The 24,967-nt window shown below is 42.7% G+C and overlaps 1 pseudogene; it reads left to right on the top strand.

The window, feature by feature from the left end:
- The first annotated feature begins 844 nt into the window (after positions 1–844).
- LOC143956800 (uncharacterized) overlaps positions 845–24,967 on the top strand; it is a 499,331-nt pseudogene continuing 475,208 nt past the window's right edge.

The following is a 24,967-nucleotide window of genomic DNA, read 5'->3' on the forward strand; positions in this document are numbered from 1 at the left end:
CTATGAAGATCCTCAATCTATTTCCTTCAAGATTGATCACCACATGCAGAAGGTTTCATTTTGTTGGTTTGAAACGTTGGGAGTTTTCCCATAACACTTTTCAGTTGACCGTATTTTTTTTTTTCATTTTTGCTTGTTCTGGGTAGAAATATATTTAACCCTTAGCACTATCAGGGGTCACATGTCTGCACTTTTTCAATATTCTCTATCTACTAATTCACTCATTTGTACTTTCATTCAATGTACCTCACATGTTCCTCAGATATTCACTGATTCAGATCGATCCAAAACATTTAAAATGAAAAGATTTATTAATTGCTCTACAAGCAAAGTGATTTACATGTTGGAATGTCCATGTAGAAAAATCTCCCAGAATAATATGGCTCCTTTTGCCCGTCATATTACAATAGGCTGAGTGGGAAGCAGTTAATATAAAATGTTAAAAAATAAAGTAATTTTATTAAAACCCTTTTTTTTTACAGAATTCTGTTTTTTTTTGTTCTGTACAGGTGGACTGAGGAACCAAGTTTTTGGTCATGCTGGTCTTCATCAATAAAACAAAGTCACATTGGAAATGATCCATTTGGGTGTTATAAGTGACTGAAAGTTTTTATTGCAGTTCACTGGAGGATTCACAAAGGATTCAAGACATATCCATGTTCTAAAAGTCATACATATTTTGGATGCTTTTCAACATTGATGCAGCCTCAGAGGACAACAGGAGAGAAGTCATTTCAGTGTTCTGGAAGTGACAATGGCTTTATAGTAAAGTCCATCCCATGTATACATAAGAGGAGTCATTTCAGAAGATATTTCTTGTTTGGAACGCAACAAAGGTTTTACAATGGAGGCAAAATGTATCACACACCAGAAGATTCACAATAAAGAGAAACCATTTCAGTGTTCCGAATGTGATAAAACTTTTACAACAAACTCAAAACTTATTGCACACCAGAGGTTTCACTCTGGAGAGAAGCCATATGAGTGTTCTGAATGTGGCAAAGCTTTTACACAGAAGTCAGATGTTATCATACACCAGAGGATTCACACTGGAGAGAAGCCCTATCAGTGTTCTGAATGTGGCAAAGCTTTTACAACCAAGAAAAACCTTATCAGACACTGGAGAGTTCACACTGGAGAGAAGCCATATCAGTGTTCTGAATGTGGCAAAGCTTTTACACTAAAATCAAATCTTATCGCACACCAGAGCGTTCACACTGGAGAGAAGCCATATCAGTGTTCTGAATGTGGCAAAGCTTTTACACAGAAGTCAGAATTTATCATACACCAGAGAGTTCACACTGGAGAGAAGCCATATCAGTGTTCTGAATGTGGCAAAGCTTTTACAACCAAGACATACCTTTTCACACACCAGAGAGTTCACACTGGAGAGAAGCCATATCAGTGTTCTGAATGTGGCAAAGCTTTTACACAAAAGTCAGATATGAGCTCACACCAGAGAGTTCACACTGGAGAGAAGCCATATCAGTGTTCTGAATGTGGCAAAGCTTTTACACAGAAATCATATCTTAACAAACACCAGAGAGTTCACACTGGAGAGAGGCCATATCAGTGTTCTGAATGTGGCAAAGCTTTTACACAGAAATCAAATCTTAACACACACCAGAGAGTTCACACTGGAGAGAAGCCATTTTAATGCTCTGAATGTAACAAATGTTTACAGTTAATACCGGGATAATCTGCAACCAGAGGATTCACAAGCTTCAGCAGAGAAGCTTGTAGAGAGGAAAATCTGGAAGAAGGGGGTATTAAAGGAGTTGCGGGTGTCCCATTAGCTTCATAGCCCCAATGTTATCCCATAAGGTAGGGATGAAGTGAAAAGATAAAATGCTACTTTATAAAAACAAAATCTGCAAACTGGAATGTAATGATCGGATGCACTGACTTTTTTTTCCTCATAATTCATATATTTATCTTTTTTATGGAGCTTTAACAGAACATGTAATGCATTTTCATCATTCACTAACTGGGCAATGTTACCAAGTGTTTTCTTCATTGCCAGATCCTGAGCTAATACATGATTGACACTGTCGCAGTACCAGGGACTAGGATGGGGTCAAGTGGCATCTTGCAAAGCCTCTGAAGCCTCATTAAGAGAGTCCATTCCAGGTTCTTCTGACTGTTGATACACCATAAGTCAGGGGTCACGGCTCCAGCTAAGCACACTTTCTCCAAACCTCCTCTCCCATGATAAACGCCCCCTTTCCATATTTTATCTCCTCTCACGGGTGACATTTTTGCAGGCAGGTCTGAGACTGGGACACCAGTGAGGGAGAAGTCTCTGTTTGGTGAGAAAGCAATCCCCTAAGCTGCCGCAGGCCTTCCCACACTGGGTTGCTGCTGTTTATGGGATGTATTTAACAGTATCACTTAAGTTCAGCTGGCTAATTGTATTCCATCTGGTTCTGATGAAAGTCTCTGGGATCTCATCAGGTGTAGAATGGATGTTCTTGTTATCTTCATTCTCTGTTTAGCTATTACTCCTCTCCATAGACTATTCACACAGCACACCTACAAGAGATCGGGGGCTGAGTGTGAGGTCATATTCCTACCACTTCTGGGGACTGAACTTCCTCCAGCTGGGGTTCACTTTAACCTTTTCACTGCCAGAGCTCTTTTTGCATTTTTTGCACACATGTTTAAAAAATAATTTTTGCCTTGAAGATGATGGAAATATACCAAACATTATATATTTTCTGAAAGCAGACATCCTAAAAAATAAAATATTGGTAGTTAAAATTTTTTACGTCACACAATATTACCTCAATGGTCTCGGAAACACAAAATGTCAGTAAAAAAAAACACTAAAGTGAATTTTATTGAAACAAAATGCAATAATTTACCCACATTTTTGGTAAAATATAAAAAACAAGGTATCGCAAAGTAAATAGATACCCAGCTTGCCAAACCTTAAATTATGTGTGCCGTGAAATGGCGACAAACTTCAGTAACCTATATTTTCTATAGGCAACACTTAAAAAAAAACTCTATAGATATTAGTTTAGTGTTACAGAGGAGATCTGGCTCTAGAATTCTTGCTCTGACTCCGGCGTGCGCGGTTATATGTAACGTGTATCACAATCAACGTTTTCACTTGTAGGAACCCCTGAGGCATTTGTTTACATTTGTGTGTGCATATATGTGGAGGTGGGGCCATTTTTTTTTGGGGGGGGGGTGGGGGTTTATGTACTTGAGTGTAACTTATTTTTTTTTCTTTCATCACAGAGTGGACAGAAAGTCCTGTATGAGATATCTAGGGACTAAAAGACCCCCAATGTCTCCTCTGGGCTCCACTGAATGTTTTGTGATGCAGATCACACTGCAAAACACACCCTGAGAGGCTGACCTGGAAGTGACATCATAAACCTTGCTTTCTGGGTCAAAGCAAGAAGGGGAGGAGAGTGGACGTGTGTCCGTCGTTCTCCACCCGCCCCCGCACTCGCCATGTTGGTCCTGGGAATGTAAAGGAAGGGATCTGGACAGCCGCAATCCAATATAATCACCTTTTATTTAATAAAAAGAGTGGCTGCTGCAACAGGATTGTGTGTTAACCCCCTGCTGTCAGGTCTGTACAATGTGAGGACCTGGCAGTGAAATGGTTCATGACTCTGAATGGACAGATCTCTTTTTGGTGTAAAGTTTTCAAAGAACACTTCTTATCCCTGGAAATGTTATGACGTTGGCACTAAAGTGTAACAAGTTTTTTGTTTTGTTTGGTTGGGTTGTTTTGTGGGAATGCTTTGTGTGTTGTGATTTCTTCTTTTGTTGTAAATTGGAAAATGAAATAAAAAAATTTTGATTGAAAAAAAAAAAGTGTAACTATGGGCAGATCAATAATTACATAAATGGTTCAATCTGTCATTAGCATAGAAGATTTTGTTTTTCTGAGTCTCCTCTTGTAACATTTTTATTACCTGTTGATCCTCCCAGTAGATTTGTTTTTCTTCTACTTCCTGTAGAAAGCCAAGCTATTTGGCAAAAATGGCAGTTGGAGGCATTGGAAATATCATATAAAACTTCCGGGGGTGCTTACAACTGCCAATTTTCCTTCATATGGTGGTTTAAACCTTAAAAAAAACTGTTGCTGTAACTGCTTTAGAAGCGTTATGTGAATTTGGACTTACTTGTTGTGTGTCTTACTTATAATCTATCTAAGACTTCCCTGTACAGGGTCATAACACTGCTGTGTAATGTTACTGCAGAATGATGAGGGTTGTCATCCTGTTACAGAAGGTGGGAAAATAACAGATCTACAGATAGGATAACAGATGATAAAACGATGTTGCGGAGGGAACTCTGGGAATTCTAATGACAGATTACATTACACATTAGGTTAGAAGACTTCTTGCTGTTGGTCTTATGTTTGAATTGCCTTCTGATATTTACTGTCCTGCTGTAATAGGTGTAAATGATTGCCCACATATTTCCTGTAGTAGTGGGAACTACAAACTCATATTAAGAATATTAGGAGGGGTACCTACCCAAGGGGGTCACCTTTTTGGATTTGGGGGAAACATTTCACATGGTTTATTAAATTCCATGAATGATACCGACAAGGGGAGTCTCACTTACTTCACTAACAATAGGAGAGCCAATCACAGGCCAGTAACATTTCATGGTTTCTCAATGTAATTGCAGAATGTTTAATCCCCATTGGTCCAATGGATTCCTAGTCCTTCCAGATAACATTTCCTTCTTGTGTAGAAGGAGCCCCCTAAAATGTCTTCCCTTCAATCCCACCCATAGCTGTACTTTAGGTGATGTTGCCCCCCCCCCATATCTGTAAGGGAAAGCCTCAATTTCTCCCAATACTCCCCTGACCTTCCAGTGAGAAGAAAAATTTTCTCTGGACTGGATATGTTTTATGCAGTGAGCCTTTCATAGATGGGATGGGGAGTCTAAGTCATCTAAGATAAGTAAGATGAACCCATGTACTGGAGTCATGGATCAGATAACCATTGAGACCATTGATGTTATAGCAGAGCTGACAGCAGAAGTGTCTCCATCACCTAAGGTGGTGTCACAGAACTGCATGGCTGCTGACTATCTCTCGGAAACTCAAGGTGGAGTCTACAAACTGATGTCACATAGAGAGTGTTGTACATTTATTTTATATCATGAGTAGGGATGAGCCCGATGTTCGAGTCGAACGTAAGTTCGACTTGAACATTGGGCGTTTGCCTGTTCACCGAACAGCGGACATTGTGTGGTGTTCGTGGCAAATTTGAAAGCCGCAGAACGCTGTTAAAGTCTATGGAACACTATAAGGCACACTTTTGTTTTTTTTCATGTTAAAGGCTTATATGCAAGTTATTGTCATAAAAAGTGTCTGGGGACCCGGGTCCTGCCCCAGGGGACATGTATCAATGCAAAAAAAACTTTTTTAAAACTGACGTTTTTTTGGGAGCAGAGATTTTAATAATGCTTAAATTGAAACAATATAAATTATACATTCCTTTAAACATGGTGCCTGTTGGGTCCCCTTAGTCTGCCTGTAAAGTGGTGCATTTTCCCCTGTTTAGAACAATACCACAGCAAAATGACATTTCTAAAGGAAAAAAGTAATTTAAAACTGATCGCAGCTGTAATGAATTGTCGGGTCTCAGCAGTATAGATAAAAATCATTGAAAAAAATTACATAGGTCCCTCCCAGTCCATTACCAGGCCTTTTTGCTTCTGGTATGACTATTAAGGGAACCCCAAACCAAAAAAAGAAAAGCGTGGATGTCCCCCAAAATCCATACCAGGCCCTTCATGTGTGGTATGGATTTTAAGGGGAACCTTTCACCAAAATTGAAAAAAATGGCGCAGGGCCCCCCCAAAATCCATACCAGACCCGTAAACACTGACCATTCAGAAAAGATCCGCTCTCCATCCTGAATGATCTGGGTGGACAAGAGAGTGCACGGAGGGGGGAGCGGACTAGAGAAGCACACAAGGGGGACTTGAGGAGCATGAGGGGGAGCGGACTAGAGAAGCACACAAGGGGGACTTGAGGAGCATGTGATTTGCATGTCAAATGAGTGGCAATTGCTGTCAATGGCACCGTCCTAATCGGTGTGACACCGCCTCTTTCAAAAAGTAGTTTCTTTACTATTCTTTGAGATTTTGAGCTGTGATTTACATTGACATCTGTTCAGAAAACCACACAGATGTCTCTGAAATTGCGGCCAAAATCGGGAATGAAGCCATGGGGCTTCAGCTAAACGATTTCAATCCCGCATGGCTTGGCTTGGAGTGTACCGGGGCTAATGGTCAGTTTCTCCCCCAATGGACATTCCTACAATTGCACAATTGTCTTTATAATCATAAAGTAGCATATATACTCAAGTATAGGCCGACCCCAATATAAGCCGGGAGAAACCTAATTTTACCACAAAAAAATGGGAAAACGTATTGACTCGAGTATAAGCCTAGGGTGGGAAAATGCAGCAGCTACTGGGTAATCAATGCCCATTTTCAGTCTCACTGTGTCCATCTGCAGCCTCACTGTGCCCATCTGCAGCCTCAGTTATACTCGAGTATATACAGTAACCTCTTTTCTCTAAGGCTCCTACACAAATTGAAACTTTATGTATTAACGCCACTAAAATGGAAAAAAAAGATGACTTTAACATACACGTGGCTTCAAGCCTCTTTAAGGATGCAAACTATTCACTTTAAATTGCTTGTAAACCCTTTACAAACCACTTTTTACTACAAGTAAGTCTATAATAAGTCTTACCTGAAACTACCCCGGATATCTCCTAAACCTGCACAATTCAGGAGATATCCCCTGTATCTGCACAACATCATCGGTACACGCGCACTGAAGAAACGGCTCGTTCATGCCATTGCTTCAGCTGATGTGCCATTACAATGCGTGGGAGTGACGTCATCGTGGCTCCGACAATCACAATGCTGGAGCCCATGATACCCGGAAAAAACTCCGGGAGACATGTCACTGGGCAGACCAGTTTGCCAGGACCACTGCGGGGGCTTCGATTTGAGGTGAGTGTTTCATAATGAGCCAGTATACTATGCTATGCTATGGGATTTCTGACCAAAATTATTGTCACAAATGGTAACAAAACCTTTGTTATCACCAATCTAGAGAATGGATTGAAACTAGCCAAACAGTGGCAGCTTCTCCCGGACGACGAGGAACCCCATACACCATCCACCATCTCATAAAATATCCCAGGAGTGGTAAAAAGTTAAACATGGGTAATAATGGAAGAATACCTGATCTGAGTTCGTAGCTCCTCACACTTTATATTAGCCTAACCTGGATTAGGCACTGGATCTGGGGTGCATAGACCCCAACAAATGTGCAGAAGCAGAAATTTTTTGCACATAATGTTTGTTGCATCCGTTATACATGTTTCTTTGTTCCTTTTCTTTAATTTTTCTTTATTTTCTATGTACCTCTAAGCTATGATGAAAACTTGCTCTGGACAGTGTATGTGAAAGCAGACCAGGCAGAAGTACACAAGGATCCCATCTTCCAGCATTTCAACTCTGATCCTTTGCTGCCACCTTCAATAGCATTGCTGCTTTATATTTAGCATTGACCCCACAGACTGAAAATTACCATTACATTAATCTCCATCAATTAAACGAGCTAAACAGCCCATTTAAAAGTAGGGTACTGTGGCAGGAAGCAAAAAAGCTCAAAGGACATATATTGTGTGTTCAAGAGACAAATTTTTCCCAAAACAATCAACCAAAATGTTCAGACAAATCCTTCCCTTCTATCTTCCAAGCCTGCGCTACATCTAAAAGAAAAGGGTACAATGATCGCAGTAAATAAAAATTTTGCATTTGCTCCACATGAAGTCATAACAGACGCAAAAGGCAGGTCCATCATACTGGTTTGTCAACTGAACAACACGATGTATACCATAGCAAACCTTTATGCACCAAAAACGGGACAAGCATCATTCTTAAAGTCTCTCCATCAACGTATAAAAAAACACAGTAGAAGTTCTCTACTTATATGTGGAGACTTTCACTGTGTAGTATGCCGCGTACACACGACCAGACTTTTCGGTGGACTTGGTCCAGGGGACAATCCAACGGACTTTGCAGCTGAGGTCCGCCGGACTTTCAAACGAACGGACTTGGCCACACATGGTCACTCCAAAAGTCTGACGGATTGGAACGTGATGATGTAGAATAAGGAAGTTCATAGCCAGTAGCCAATAGCTGCCCTAGCGTTGGTTTTAGTCCGTTGGACTAGCACACAGACGAACGGATTGTCCGCTAAAAGCCAGTCTTATTTCTAGGTCCGCTGGACTTTTGGGAAGAAAAAGTCCACTGGAGCCCACACACAATTAAATTGTCCAACGGATTCTGGTCCGATCGTGTGTACGCGGCAGTAGACAAATCTATGGACTGCTCTTCCTCTAGGAGTATACACAGATGTGAAATTAAAGCATTTCTCACTGATTCCAACTTATATGATTCATGGAGATGAATGCCTCAAAACGTGTTTACACAAACTTTTCAGCTCCCCACAATTCCTATTCAAGGATTGATTTGATCTTGTCAGATCTCACCCTTCTACAAAGGAATCTGGAAGTAAAGATTCATAATATAACATGGTCGGACCATGCCCCAGTGACAATCACCATAAATGAACAACACTCATGCAACCCTGCATATCTGTGGAGGAACAACATGTCTTTACTCTCTAACCCACAACACAAGGGGCAATTATACAAACTGCTTGAGGAATATCTTCAGCTTAACGATAGTGCAGAAACAAATGTAATGTATCTTTGGTGTGCTCATAAAGCCTATAGTAGAGGCTTGCTGATACAAGCTGCAGCAAGGGAAATGAGGCAGAAGGCCAAAATAATTACCACTCTTTTGTCCACCTTAACCACCCTGGACAAACATAACAAACAAAACCCCTCCCGTAACACCACAATGGAGCTTTTAGAATGCAGACAACAGCTTAGGCAGACTCTACTGGAAGAATACACAAACTCTCTTAAACGCTTTAAGGCTAATTACCATGCCCATAGTAACAAAGCGGGAAAACTACTGGCAAATTACGGTACATCCAAAAAAAGCAACAAAACTCTAGGCTAACCCACATAACTGACCCCCATACGGGGAAAACAGTATTTCACCAAACTGAAATTGCTAATGCTTTCCAAAAGTAATATAGTTATCTATATAATCTAGTATCAGACCCCAAAACCCAATGAACACAACATCAATTCCTTTCTAGACTGAAACTACCTGGACTTAACACTGCAACTCTTGATTTTTTGAACTTCCCAATTCTAAAATAAAAATTTTTTTGACACAATCGAAACATTCCCAACATCTAAATCTCCAGGCAGCGATGGCTTCTCGGCAGAGTACTATCAAGCCTTTGCAACAATTCTCACACCATATCTACAAAAACTCTTCACTTACGCCGCCTCAACTGCTGCTTTTCTCAAAGAGATACTTCAAGCAACTATTATAGCTTTATCTAAACCGGGGAAGAGGCCGGACTGTCCTCAAAACTTTAGACCAATTTTGCTACTTAATACAGATCTAAAAATGTATGCAAAACTTATCGCCAACCGATTAGCAACAATCACACCACAACTGATTAAAGCAGATCAAGTGGGCTTTGTGAGGGGCCGAAAGGCACCTGATGGTACTCGCAGACTGTATAATCTATTGCGAGTGGCTGAGTCCAGAGGAACCCCCACTGTGGTACTAACGCTTGACGCCAAAAAGGCATTTGATAGAGTACATTGGGGGTTCCTGGATGTGACTTTGCAGAAATTTGGCCTGAAGGGTATGATACTCAAAGCAATATATGGCTCTATACACAAATCCCACAGCAAAAGTATTCAACTCTAATGTTCTCTCAGACATGTTTTCCTAAGTAATGGTACACGTCAGGGGTGTCCTCTCTCGCCACTGATCTTCACTTTAATAATGGAACCCCTGGTGGAAGCCATTAGATCTTGCGACTCAATCTCAGGTGTTGAAATAGGTAGCTACTCCCATAAAATTGGGCTGTTTGCAGATGATGTAGTCTTGACACTAACAAGTCCGGCCTCCTCGCTGAGAAAGTTACAAATGATTCTAAATGACTTTGGGTTGGCATCTTACTATAAACTGAATTCTTGAAAGACCATCTTAAAGAAGCATTCCCATTCCAATGGGTACCTCATAACTTAGCATACTTGGGAGTTACACCATCATTCCCAACAGCATCCACATATGAAGCAAATTTCCCTAGACTGTTAGAGGAAATTAAACAGGACCTGCAGCACATTTCAAAGTATGAATTGTCCTGGGTAGGGAGAATAGCAGGTCTTAAAATTAGTTACCTAAAATCATATATTATTTTAGAACCATACCTATAGTTGTACCAGACCAATTATTTAAAGAAGTAGATAAACTATTTAGACATTTCATATGGGGGGAGAAAATGACCAAGATTTCATTTCCTATATTATTGAAACACAAATTGAATGGAGGAGTAAATTTCCCTAATCTCATAAACGACTATTTTGCAGCTCGCCTAGACCAGACAAAGGCATGGATAGAGCCCAACTCTGACAAACTATGGGTCCAGGTTGAGAGGTGCATGGTGGGCAATAGGAATTTGTCCGCACTGCTCTTGTCAAGTCTGACTCATATGGAATTCATTCATAAATCCTTCCACTCTATAGACGCCACACTTTTAGCGTGGAAGAACCTTCATACCACAGTACCTCAAGATACTACAAATAAATGCACAGATCTTCCACTGCAGATTTGTGAACACGTTATACCTACTTTTAGAGAAGGAATACCAGCCTATAAAGAATTAGTAACTAAACACCCTAAGCCCACTTCATTCTCCCATATCCCACTCACTTACTTTCAAAAAAACAACCCAACTATAATATACATAGAGAAACCTGGTCATGCTTGAAGTCAGATTGAGACAGTACAAAAGGACTGTTGTGGTTTTACAACAAGCTACAGTACAGTGGAAAATTCCAGAAATCCACGAATATGCAAAACTGGGAAAGGGAGCTGGGAACTCTCTTTACGCAGAAGGAATGGCAAACAGCCATCCAATCCCATTTTCGATACTCCCACTGTGTAAATCATTGGGAATTGATGTTGAAAATCATATAGGACTTATTTAACTCCAGTGAGGTTGGCACAGATCTACCCAGACTCCTCCCCCAATTGCTGGAGGGAGTGTGGGGGGAGGGGTGGCATCCTACACATACTATGGAACTGTAAAGTAGTTAAAATATTTTGGAAGGAATTATTTTCCCTACTAAATAAAGTTACAGGAGAAACCATCATACCCACACCACAGCTGGTCATCCTTAACGTAGGGTGGGGCACTCACTCCCGGGAAAATATAGATCTCTAGTTACAAACATACGGATAGCAGCAAAGCTAACTATAACTTCTAAATGGAAATCTAAAGACACGCCTCTTTTATCAGAAGTCATATATAGAGTCAAAACTCAATATATTTATGAAAACTTCTTCGCCATTAGGAACCAAAATACGTCCAGATTTAATTCCTGTTGGGAAACATGGCTAGCGCACTATCCTACCAATTAGAGTTGGAGAACTCACTTACATTACTTGGTGGTACATGTAATACGTTAAAATGGTTTATGTTAACGCAGTTATACTTTTCTTTTCCTTTTTTCTGTTCTGTTTTGAGAGCTACACCTAATGGAATATATTATAAAAAAAAAGACATATGGTTACATGAAAGTTACTATCTAGTGGTGCGGCCCTGTGGTCTGTGGCACAGTCAGTTCCCATTAGGGGTGCCGGGACCGCAGCGGTGACGCCATTACTCAAGAAATGGTCAAGGACAAATATGTTCAATTGATCCATAAAATGAAGAAATTTCATGTCTTTTAAATTTACTAGATATACCTTTGTGTTCCAAAATGACCGAGCGATGCGTACAATGTAATATTGCGTGACTCTCAATTTTTGTATGATGTCACTGTTTTATTGTCAAATATATAATAAAATATAAGAGAGAGAAAGACTAGCTAAGCTAAGCTAAGAGAAAGAGACTGGACAGCGGGGGGTCTGTGGGTTTGTCTTCTCAACCTTGCCAGCACACCTGCCCAACAGCCTCGCTTCTGCTTCCTCTCCTTCCGTCTCCTACGCCTTTTACCAAATGAAGGGATCCCAATATATTGGATGAGATTCTTCGGGACACTCTTGATGTTACTGACACAGTTCTAATATGTGTTGTGTGCGTCTTTGATGTATTTGTGCCATTGCAGGCTACATTTTGGCCTGCTTTGGAGCACTCTCATTCAAGACACAATATTTTTGTTTCACCATTAATGCTTGTTTCTCCCTAGTCGTTTTTCTGATTGGGCAGTGACGACTAGAGCCAAACCTTTGCCCTTTTAGTTTTCCCTTCCGGGAGATACATTTTATTTATTAGGAAGGCCTCCACATCCGGAGTAGGTGGTGGAGATAGGGGCGCGCCACGTGACCCGTGGCGTCTACGCTGCGGGTCACCTGACGCGAAAAACTGACGTCCTCCCAGCGTCCCCTCTCCATGGCAACACTTTCTGTGGTCCATGAGACAGGTCGTGACGGCTCCGATGTAATTGGGGATGTGACGTGACGTGACGTGATTGCGTCATATGACCTTCTCGTCACATGTCCCATCCATTCCCAGTGGGAGGTGACGACGGAGGGGTGCCACGTGATCTGGGGCGTGCACGACCTTCTCGTCACATGCCCCATTCATCTGCAGTGGGAGGTGACGACGGAGGCGCGCCACGTGATCGGAGGCGTGCACGCCGCGGTCCTGTGGCGCGAAAAACGTACGCCCTTCCTATGCCCTCCCTCCATGGTGACGCACTGTGCGAACCAGGAGATTGGTCATATGGCCCCCTATGACCGGGACGTAGCATGCGTTCACCTAACACGCCATTGGTTGCTGTGGCAACCCATATACATTCAGTTTGGGGACATGGTCTTTGTATGTTCCACTGTAATATCAAGGTTGTTAAGACCACACATAAGGTTGATTGTCATCATTTGCCACTAACGCTATACATACGGATCAAGTTTGATGAATTGCAGCCGTGAGTAATCATTTGATATAAGCGAATAGATCTGATATTCAGTATACATGTGATAGTGTTGTATATCTGACAGCCATATTTCATATACCTGATATAAGTTGAATTCCAATTTGTTATATGTTTTGTTGTCATATGATTTTGATTTATGTATAAGGAACACACTGATGAGAGAATAATGTAATTGGTGTATTTACTTGTATTCTTTTTTCTGTCGGGTATAGGCTAAATTTGAATATATATATAAGTCTATGACATTGAAATAATATATATAGGCAGTTGATTGGCTGTATACTTTGTTGAGTGGGCCCTCCCATAGTTTGATATGATTGGATTGTCAATTTGTATATGGTTGTTTCTGATTGCAGTCTCCGCCCCTTTTTAGGCGGACCTACCCCAGAAACTTCATAAATTTGTTAGCAATGTGGTGGGTTCCATCATGCCCCTGTTGAAGACACTCTATGTCGAAACGCGTCTGGCCTGCTTTTGGCACCCCACATTGCTTTTATTTTGTTCATTTGTGATCACCAAGTCATAATTTTTATTTAATTATTTGACTTTTTAAATAAACCTGTCGGTTAAGATTTTCTGACCCGCACCATGTGGAGCTTTCTTTTTTGGTTTAAATTCTACAAAATCTCCCACCCCCTGCTTGGGGTTGTAATTGCCAATTGAGTCACTTCTGAATTGGACAAAGAACTACTCCGGAGATTCCCCTGTGAGATACCCCCTACGGTCTACAGTCGTTTGGAGTCTTCTTAACATCTGGACGGACCCTCACCAACCTACCACCTGGTCCTAGGTCAGGACCCCAAGCATTTCTGACTCAACCGTCGTAAGACCGTGTGAGTCCATCATATTCGGTAAGAGTATTCCACCTACTTTATTGATATCTGCAGACAAGCTGACATATCGGGTTGCACTTGACTAGTAAAACTCCTATCCCTTTTGAAGAAGTTCTATCACTTTTTTTGTGCACCAGTCACATCACGGAGGATTTTATTTATTTGTGATTGTATATGGACTTTCTCCATGTGATTACGGACTTTCCTATGTGACCACTAATTTATCTGTTTTTCTGTGATTGCATTCCGATTTCCCTCATGTTTACACACCCACTTAAATAGAAGCGCTACACTATTTTTTGTCCTAAATTGTTTAACTTTGTTTGTTTGAAGTGTTGGCAGCTGTTTTTTGTTAGTCAGTTATAGCGCAGTGTTTTCCCCCTTTTTTGTTAACATTATTCTGTGGAAGGCAAGGACAGAAGGAGAGCAGCGCCATCTAAGTGCAGCATTATTAAGACATTTTATTCCAGAAAAAAACATCTGGTAACTAACAAGATGTATGATATGTCAGCGCATTTGGGATTAATAATGTGGTTCATCCGCTCGTGGGAAAGACAATCTTCTCACTGGTGAAGAGGCAGCTGATGGGTCCAGGGACACCAGTGGTTCCCATCGCTTCCGGACACTCAGGATGGCCCAAAGACAGTGGTGTACATCACTTCCGGTTGCAGAGGGAGCAGGGAGAAGTGCACGTTCGGTGCATGTGTGCTCTTTTATCAGGCTAACTCCGAATGCACGGTCATGTGAAAATATCTTAATAATGTTGCACTTAGATGGCACTGCTCTCCTTTTATCTTTTCCTTCCACAGAGTTACTTGTAGCCTCTCTCGATCTGGCAGCCATCCACAGTCAGCTTATCTAAGATTGCTGTCCTTGTGCCACAAATGTACCCCTCCACATGAACTTGATGTGAAAGAGAGATCTAATTACCCACTCTCTCTTCAGATGATTGAGCGCACATGATTGAGTGAGCGTACTTTCACTTGTTAACATTATTCAGCTCCAGTTAGGGAATGTTAAAGGTTAACTCCACCTTTTACAGCATATTATATGTTAGTCACAGGGGTGTCAGGCCCCTTTCAAGACACCGGATGCATGAATATCAATGCGAGGTGGGTGTTTTTTTTTGAAGCACCTTATTAAAGCCAGAGGCTCTAATAGGCTTAAAAGCAGGGTGGGCTCGGGGTGCAGTGAATGCACTCAGAGCCCACCCAGGTGTGTTACAACAGAGAATGAATATTCGCTATTGTAACACTGATCCTCCTCCCGGCCAATGAGGAAGCGGGTTTTGAGACCCATCACCCTATTGGCTGAAAGGACACTCAATCCTATTGGACACCTAGGAGGAGGGAGGAGGCGCAAGCTAGAAGCTGATGGAGGAGACAGGACATGGAGCCGCTGCACGCTGCCCACCACCCGCTACCTGCCTAGACGGGGTAAGTTACCGTACCGAGCGGCAAACAGCGGGGGGGAAGGGGGGAGGTGCTGCCAGGGGTTGGTTGTTTGTCGCTCCCCCCAAAAAAAAAAACACCAGCCACCACTGGTCAGGCATCTGTGCTACTTGAAGCTTGTTGAATACTCACTAAAGCCTGCTAACTTGCCTGTTAAAAATAACAGGTTCCCTATTAGGACCTATAGCTAACAGCCCCACACTGGAACTGAAATTTTATGTACAGACTTCAACAAAACTCTTCAAAGTTTTCTGAAAGCTTTAGAAATGCTTTGCAGGTACACTGAGGGTATTTCTGGTCCTCCAGGGCACAAGGATCTTGAAAGTCACACCTGGCCAAAGCTGGCAAGTGCCTTTCCTCACTGTCTGCCAAACTGATCACAGAGTGCATGGATAGGGGGCTCTTACAAAGAGGATCCTAATACACACACATGCATTCTCGCTCTGGATTTTAGGGTAGGCCCAAAAGCCAAAAATATTAGTCCTTGTAGAGTGATAAATACACACATAAAAAGTGATAGGGTTGAGGTGCACCACTGCTGACCGCTGCCCTATACTGCAGCAGTCCTTCAGCAGTATAGGGACTGACGTACAGTCTGCTAATCAGTCACACACAACCTACTTGGTCCACAAAGGTCCTTATAAGGACTGGTAACTTGGTGTAGGGTGCTACAGTACATAGGGTTGAGTGAGGTACAGTCTGCTGTTCTGTAAGGACCGGTATCAGTCCACAAAACATAGGGTTGGGGTGCACCACTGCTGACCGCTGCCCTATACTGCAGCAGTCCTTCAGCAGTATAGGGACTGACGTACAGTCTGCTAATCAGTCACACACAACCTACTTGGTCCACAAAGGTCCTTATAAGGACTGGTAACTTGGTGTAGGGTGCTACAGTACATAGGGTTGAGTGAGGTACAAAGAAAATGAATAAGTACCACTGTATAAGACTACGGCTAGGCCTCATAGCTCACTATAAAAAAATGACCCAGTTCTCACCCACAAGACCTAGCCCATGTAGAAAAAAAAATCAAGTGATATTATGGCCTAATGTAATTTCACACAGTATGGCCCAAACTACAGGGGGTGGCTCACATCACAAGCTCTCTGGTTTCCCAGCCCAGGGCAAGGATAGATACATATTCAAAACAGATGGCACTTAGCCCTTCAGAATTCCCCACACTGGATTGGACTCCTGACTAGTGATGGACGAACTTCCGACGGGACGCTTCACGAACGCGGCCGATCGTTTGCGAAACTGAACGTTCGCGGCGGGCCCCATTGACTTCAATGGGAGGCGAACTTCGCAAACCTAAAGGTCAAATTTGCAGCCACAAAAGAATTAATAGCTGTGCAAACATAGTCCCACCACATGGCCAATGACATAACACATGTATGAGGTGAATCTGGGATCGACAACTACAAGCATTCTTTTTTTATATGGGAAATTGTTGTGACAATTCAGGACTGTGGAGCGCATGAAGGCAATGGAGGAGAGGGAAGGTCAGGGACCAGGATAGGCAAAGAAGAGGGTGCAGGAGATGATCACCAGCAGCGTGACATACAGCAATGACACCTGCACCGTGATAGAGTCATCTGACAACAGCACCGTGATAGAGTGCACTGACATCAGCAGCGTGACATAAAGCATTAACACCAGCACCGTGACATAAAGCATTGACAGCAACACCGTGATAGAGAGCACTGACATCAGCAGTGTGACATAAATCACTCACACCAGCACTGTGATAGAGAGCACTGACATCAGAAGCGTGACATACAGCACTGACATCAGCACCGTGATATACAGCACTGACAGCAGCACCGTGATAGAGAGCACTGACATCAGAAGCGTGACATACAGCACTGAAATCAGCACTGTGATATACAGCACTGACAGCAGCACCGTGATAGAGAGCACTGACATCAGCAGCGTGACATTAAGCACTCACACCAGCACCGTGATATACAGCACCGACAGCAGCACCGTGATAGAGAGCACTGACATCAGCAGCGTGACATTAAGCACTCACACCAGCACCGTGATATACAGCACTGATAGCAGCACCGTAAGCAGCCCCAGGAGGAAGTCAGCACAGCACAGGGATGGTGTGATCCCCTCATAATAAGCAGGCCCAGGAGAAAATCAGCACAGCCAGGGATGGTGTGATCCCCTCATAATAAGAACCCCCAGGAGTAAGTCAGCACAGCACAGGGATGGTGTGATCCCCTCATAATAAGCAGGCCCAGGAGAAAATCAGCACAGCACAGGGATGGTGTGATCCCCTCATAATAAGAACCCCCAGGAGTAAGTCAGCACAGCACAGGGATGGTGTGATCCCCTCATAATAAGAACCCCCAGGAGTAAGTCAGCACAGCACAGGGATGGTGTGATCCCCTCATAATAAGAACCCCCAGGAGTAAATCAGAACAGCACAGGGATGGTGTGACTGATTAGCAGACTGTACGTCAGTCCCTATACTGCTGAAGGACTGCTGTAGTATAGGGCAGCGGTCAGCAGTGGTGCACCTCAACCCTATCTATTGTGGACCGATACCAGTCCTTACAGAACAGCATACTGTACCTCACTCAACCCTATGTACTGTAGCACCCTACACCAAGTTACCAGTCCTTATAAGGACCTTTGTGGACCAAGTAGGTTGTGTGTGACTGATTAGCAGACTGTACGTCAGTCCCTATACTGCTGAAGGACTGCTGCAGTATAGGGCAGCGGTCAGCAGTGGTGCACCTCAACCCTATGTTTTGTGGACTGATACCGGTCCTTACAGAACAGCAGACTGTACCTCACTCAACCCTATGTACTGTAGCACCCTACACCAAGTTACCAGTCCTTATAAGGACCTTTGTGGACCAAGTAGGTTGTGTGTGACTGATTAGCAGACTGTATGTCAGTCCCTATACTGCTGAAGGACTGCTGCAGTATAGGGCAGCGGTCAGCAGTGGTGCACCTCAACCCTATCTATTGTGGACCGATACCGGTCCTTACAGAACAGCAGACTGTACCTCACTCAACCCTATGTACTGTAGCACCCTACACCAAGTTACCAGTCCTTATAAGGACCTTTGTGGACCAAGTAGGTTGTGTGTGACTGATTAGCAGACTGTACGTCAGTCCCTATACTGCTGAAGGACTGCTGCAGTATAGGGCAGCGGTCAACAGTGGTGCACCTCAACCCTATGTTTTGTGGACTGATACCGGTCCTTACAGAACAGCAGACTGTACCTCACTCAACCCTATGTACTGTAGCACCCTACACCAAGTTACCAGTCCTTATAAGGACCTTTGTGGACCAAGTAGGTTGTGTGTGACTGATTAGCAGACTGTACGTCAGTCCCTATACTGCTGAAGGACTGCTGCAGTATAGGGCAGCGGTCAGCAGTGGTGCACCTCAACCCTATCTATTGTGGACCGATACCGGTCCTTACAGAACAGCAGACTGTACCTCACTCAACCCTATGTACTGTAGCACCCTACACCAAGTTACCAGTCCTTATAAGGACCTTTGTGGACCAAGTAGGTTGTGTTTGACTGATTAGCAGACTGTACGTCAGTCCCTATACTGCTGAAGGACTGCTGCAGTATAGGGCAGCGGTCAGCAGTGGTGCACCTCAACCCTATGTATTGTGGACTGATACCGGTCCTTACAGAACAGCAGACTGTACCTCACTCAACCCTATGTACTGTAGCACCCTACACCAAGTTACCAGTCCTTATAAGGACCTTTGTGGACCAAGTAGGTTGTGTGTGACTGATTAGCAGGCTGTACGTCAGTCCCTATACTGCTGAAGGACTGCTGCAGTATAGGGCAGCGGTCAGCAGTGGTGCACCTCCACCCTATCTATTGTGGACCGATACCGGTCCTTACAGAACGGCAGACTGTACCTCACTCAACCCTATGTACTGTAGCACCCTAGACAGACCCAGTTACCAGTCCTGATAAAGAGCTTTGTGGAACAAGTGAGTTGTGAATGATTAGCAGACTGCAGCAGAAGGGCAGCAGTCAAGTATAATATTCTTTCTATATTTGGAAGAAAGAATATTATACGTGTACAAGCCTATTACCATACCACTGATACCAGTCCTTTGTGGAACTAATAGCAACAGCTACTGTTTAAACTGACCTACACTGTCTGACACACTGCTTCCTTCCTGTCCCTATACAAACTTGCAAAACAGAGGAGACTGGAACGATAACTGGTTACTCGAATAGCACTTTTGTGGACCTGATAGTAACAGCTAATGATGATGATGATGACTAATCTGACTGTCCCTAAAATAGCAGCACACAGCGCTCTGTCCCTTTCTCTAAACTGACAAAAGACACTCAGGCTGCTGCAACAATCAGTAGCACAGCAAACCTATATACACCTAACACCTATACCAGTCCTGAAAAGAACTTTTGTGTACCAAATAGCTAGCGATTTATCTGTCCCTACTCCACACAGCAACCTTTCCCTATAGTGACAGAAGAAAGAATGTAAAATGGCCGTCGGATCGGGTGTATTTATAGGTTAGGGGGAATGTCCAAGTGTCCATGTGCTGTCATGTCTCAATTGGCTGTCCTGTACCCCATGATGGATGTGTCATCATAAGTCAAAGTTCTTTTACACATTAAACACGAAAGTCCGCCGGGCGAACGACGCCAATAGTCCGCCGAACGAGCGGACCGCGAACGTCCGAAATTCGCCGCGAAACGACAGCCGGGCGAACCGTTCGGCCATCACTACTCCTGACCCCCACCTTATGTAATAGGCACTTAATTTGGTTTTCTTACCCACACAGAAAATATTTCAGGACCCCATAATATCACGTAGAGTGCTCTACAGTCAGGGATCCCCACAGAAAGGCAGGAATAACATCACATTTCATCTCCTGGATTCTGATAAGAACAGATACTTCTCCTGATCTTAGCCAAAAGGCCAAGAAGTGTGGGGTTTCCCTCAGTATTCCAACCAGACCCTTATCCTGGAATGCAGCCTAGGTGGCCAGCAAAAGGGAAGGCAATGAATGAGCCCCCTCTTCATGTACCTTACCATAACACATGCTTTTCAACATTGGTGAGGTACTTTGCAAAGGGGAGCAGCAAACCATCCCCCCTTGCAAGGCACCTTGCCCCAAAGTTGAGGGCCATGGACCTCTTACCCAAGTTCAGTTCCCTAAAAAGGATGTGAGGGTTTGTGCAGGTGACTTTTATGAATCTAGCAGCACCTTTAAAAAAAATAGACCCCCAAAAATCCTCCCTCTTTCAGGGGAATAATTACAGTAGTACATATTCAATGCAACCAAGTCTTTTATATTTTAGAAAGAATTGGGTATTATATTGTTGTTGTGTGCACTAAAATTAAATTTACTATATTTTTTCATGAAAACGTGTTTGATAAACGGTTGTGCAAATACCTTGCGGCATAAAAAATTGCAACAATCTTTTTATTTTGCACGGTGTTTACTTTCAGAAAATATGTAATGCTCTGGGAGTTTTAAATCATTTTATGATCAAAAATGCAGATTTTATGTGTGGACAAAACATGAAAACATTGCAGATGTTCTAGAGCAGAAGTGGTTAAGAGAAGGGTTCCCCCAGATATCTGCACAGTACATTCTGAGCCCTGACTGGGCAAAGCTTTGCTCAATCAGGGCACAGTGAATACCTTGTTGTTAAGGAATTAGTTGCTTGAAAGCCAGCCGTGGCAAATAAAGAGTGAAAAAAAACAGCAAAGCTTAAAAAAAAAAAAAAAAAAAAAAAAGCTTGGGTCCCCCCAAAATCCATACCAGACTCTTATCCTATCATGCAGCCTGGCAGGCCAGGAAAGGGGGGGGGGGTGTGTCGAGCAAACGCTTTCCCCTTCGGAACCATACCAGGCCAAATGCCCTCAATATTGGGGGGTGGGTGCATTGGGACAGAATTCGCCGTTCATGTCAGAACTTTTTTTCTGTTCAGGAGATCTAGTGCAAACCGAACAGGGGAGTGTTCGGCCCATCTCTACTCCACTATTCACTGTAACAAAACAACCTTGATCAACATGCTGGAGGAAGTTTGGGTAGAGCTTGAGCTTCTGGGCTTCTTCTGCAGAACATTCTAAACCTTTTCTACTGCACTATAAAATAGCTTTCTGGCAACCACCATATCAGTGTCAGTATCAGCATACCCCATCCCCAACCTAGGGCCCACCTGCATCTATTCTTTGCCATCACTCTGACTAAATTCTACAACTTACCTGCTCCAAATGGAAATCTATTCTGGTAATCGTCATGGTGTTCAGAGACTATCATGATGGCAAAAATAAAGTCTGCTTCTTATGAACTCTCACAGAAACTTTGCAATTGGATGGATGATAGGGCAAGTTCAGAGGGTGGTGATAAAAGGGGAGTACTCGGAATGGTCAGGGGTGGAAAGTGGGGTCCCCCAGGGTTCTGTGCTGGGATCAAAATTGAATTTGTTCATAAACAACCTGAATAATGGGGTAAAAAGTTCAATCTCTGTATTTGCAGATGATACTAAGCTAAGCAGGGCAATAACTTCTCCACAGGATGTGGAAACCTTGCAAGAAGATCTGAACAAATTAATGGGATGGGCAACTACATGGCAAAGAGGTTCAATGTAGAAAAATTTTAAATAATGCATTCGGGTGGCAAAAATATGAATGCAATCTACTCACTGGGGGGAGAACCTCTGGGGGAATCTAGGATGGAAAAGGACCTGGGGGTCCTAGTAGATGATAGGCTCAGCAATGATATGCAATGCCAATCTGCTACCAAAGCAAGCAGAATATTGTCATGCATTAAAAAGGGGATTAACTTGAGAATTAAAGTAATAATTCTCCCACTCTTCAAGATTTTGGTCTCGACTCACCTAGAGTATGCTGTCCAGTTCTGGGCATCATTCCTCAGAAAGGATGTACTGGAAATGGAGAGAGTACAAAGAAGGGCAATAAAGCTAACAAAGGGTCTGGAGGATAGTTATGAAGAAAGGTTGCAAGAACTGAACTTATTCTCTCTGGAGAAGAGACACTTGAGAGGGGATATGATTTCAATTTACAAATACCGTACTGGTGACCGTACAATAGGGATAAAACTTTTTTTGTGGAAGGGAGTTTAATAAGAAAGGTGGTCACTCATTAAAATTAGAAGTAAAGAGATTTAACCTTAAACTGCATAGAGGGTTCTTTACTGTCATGCCGTGTACACACGATCGGACTTTCCGATGGGAAATGTCGGATGTGAGCTTGTTGGCTGAAAGTCCGACCATGTGTATGCTCCATCGAACATTTGTTGTCGGACTTTCTGCCAACAAATGTTGGCTAGCAGGTTCTCAAATTTTCCACCAACAAAACTTTGTTGTCGGACTATCTGATCGTGTGTACACAAGTCCGTTGCATAAAAGTTCACGCATGCTCTAAATCAAGTACGAACCGGAAGCGCTCAGTCTTGTGAAACTAGCATTCGTCATGGAGATATACTATTGAACTTCCTTTTTATCATCTGTCGTACATCTTGTACGTCACTACGTTTTATAATTGTTGCCCAACATTTGTGTGACCGTGTGTATGCAAGACAAGTTGGAGCAAACAACCTTTGAACAAAATTCCACGGTTTTGTTGTCGGAAAGTCCGATTGTGTGTACGGGGGATAAAAGTGGCAAGGATGTGGAATTCCCCTCCACAGGCGGTGGTTTCAGCGGTGGCATCGATAGTTAAAAAAAACTATAAGATAAGCACCTCAACATACAAGGATATACGATGCAATACTGACATATAATCACACACATGGGTTGGACTTGATGGACTTGTGTCTTTTTTCAACCTCACCTACTATATAACAATGAAAGAAAATATCTGCTGGTGATCTTGGAACACACCGTTAGTGATTCTGAAACACACCTGCTGGTGATGATAGAACATACCTGTACAGTGCCTTGAAAAGGTATTCATACCCCTTGAAATTTTCCACATTTTGTCTTGTTACAACCAAAAACATAAATGTATTTTACTGGGATTTTATGTGATAGACCACAAATTTTGAAGTGGAAGGAAAGTCCCTAAGGACCTCTATCATACCAAGTAGAGTACTCTGCAGCCAGACATCCCACACAAGGCAGAAATAATGTCTTGCTTTGTCTACTAGACTCTGCTAAGAACAGGTGCTACTCTTGATCTTAGACAAAAGCCTGAGAAATGTGGGGTTTTAATTCATATTCTAACCAGACCTTTATCCAGGCATGCAGTATGGGTCAACAGGAAAGGGAGGGCAAAGAGTATGCTGCTCCCTTTATGTAGCATACCAGGCCACAAACCTTTTGACATTGGTGGGGTACTTTGCAGAGGGGAGCTGCAAAGCTTTCCCCTTGCAAGGCACCTTGCCCAAATGTTAAGGGACGAGGGACTCTACCTAACATCCAGGGTAACTTATAGAAATCTGGAAGTGCCCTTTATAATATAGGGAGCCCCAGATACCCTTCCTTTTCCACAAGAATGAATACAGGGGTGCATGTACTGTATATCCCTTACTTTTACCAAAAGTGCACTGTATATAAACTGACAGACACCTTAAGCAACGTAATAAAAAATATATTAAAATTGAGAGTAAGTGGTGGGACTTTACATGAAGCACACATCAGCACAAAAGAAAGTCAAGTGACTGGGAAATACTGTTTATTCATATTGTATAATCTAACATACAACTAAATGGGTATATAACCTCCAAAAGAATTTGATCATTTACAACATAAGTTACATATTAGCCCTTGTACACACGGTCGGACATTCTGACAACCAAATCCGTTGGATTTTGTCCCACGGATTTTGTCCGAAACTGTTGCATACACACGGTCGGACAAAGTTGTAGGAAAATCCGATCGTTCAGAGCGTGGTGACGTTATTTCATTACGAAGGGACTACGTTCAGGCTAGTAGCCAATAGATTTGGTCTAGGAATTTGATCTGAGCATGCGTGGCACTTTGTCCGATCGGAATTCTCTACAAACGATAGGACAAAGTCCGATCATGTTGTCGGAAAATTTCATAGCCCTGCTCTAAAATTTTGTTGGTCGGATATTCAGACGGAAACAGTCCGATGGAGCCCACACACGGTCGGATTATCCGACAACACGGGCATTTTCCGTGTGTACAAGGGCTTAGTCCGCAATCATTGAAAGAGTTGTAGAACAGACAATGGATACACTTTTTTATAAACATAGGTAAATTAAAAACAAAACTAAATATAACGAGAATAATAAATAAAATAAATAAAAAGAAATAAGCATAATTCATATACTGAATGACTATGGACATGAATAAAACCATAGAGAATATAAAATAGTCCATGGTGGAATGTAAGGCCTTCTAGTCGCTCATCAGAAGCATAAACCATGGAAAATATGAGGTTGCATATTGAACCTACATCTGCATCTGCACAGAGGCAGTGCAGCATGGAACATCACCAAAAGATTGCAAGGTCTCATCTCCAGGCACTGCGGTCGCCAAAAGGGTGATAGCAACCAGCATAGACAATTCATGGGCCTTGTGTGTGTGAATGGACAACCCTATGAATTGCAGATGAAAAG

Source organism: Lithobates pipiens, unplaced genomic scaffold (genome assembly GCF_037356315.1).
Source record: "Lithobates pipiens isolate NorthernLeopardFrog02 unplaced genomic scaffold, aLitPip1_a1.2 Scaffold_41, whole genome shotgun sequence".
NCBI lineage: Eukaryota > Metazoa > Chordata > Amphibia > Anura > Ranidae > Lithobates > Lithobates pipiens.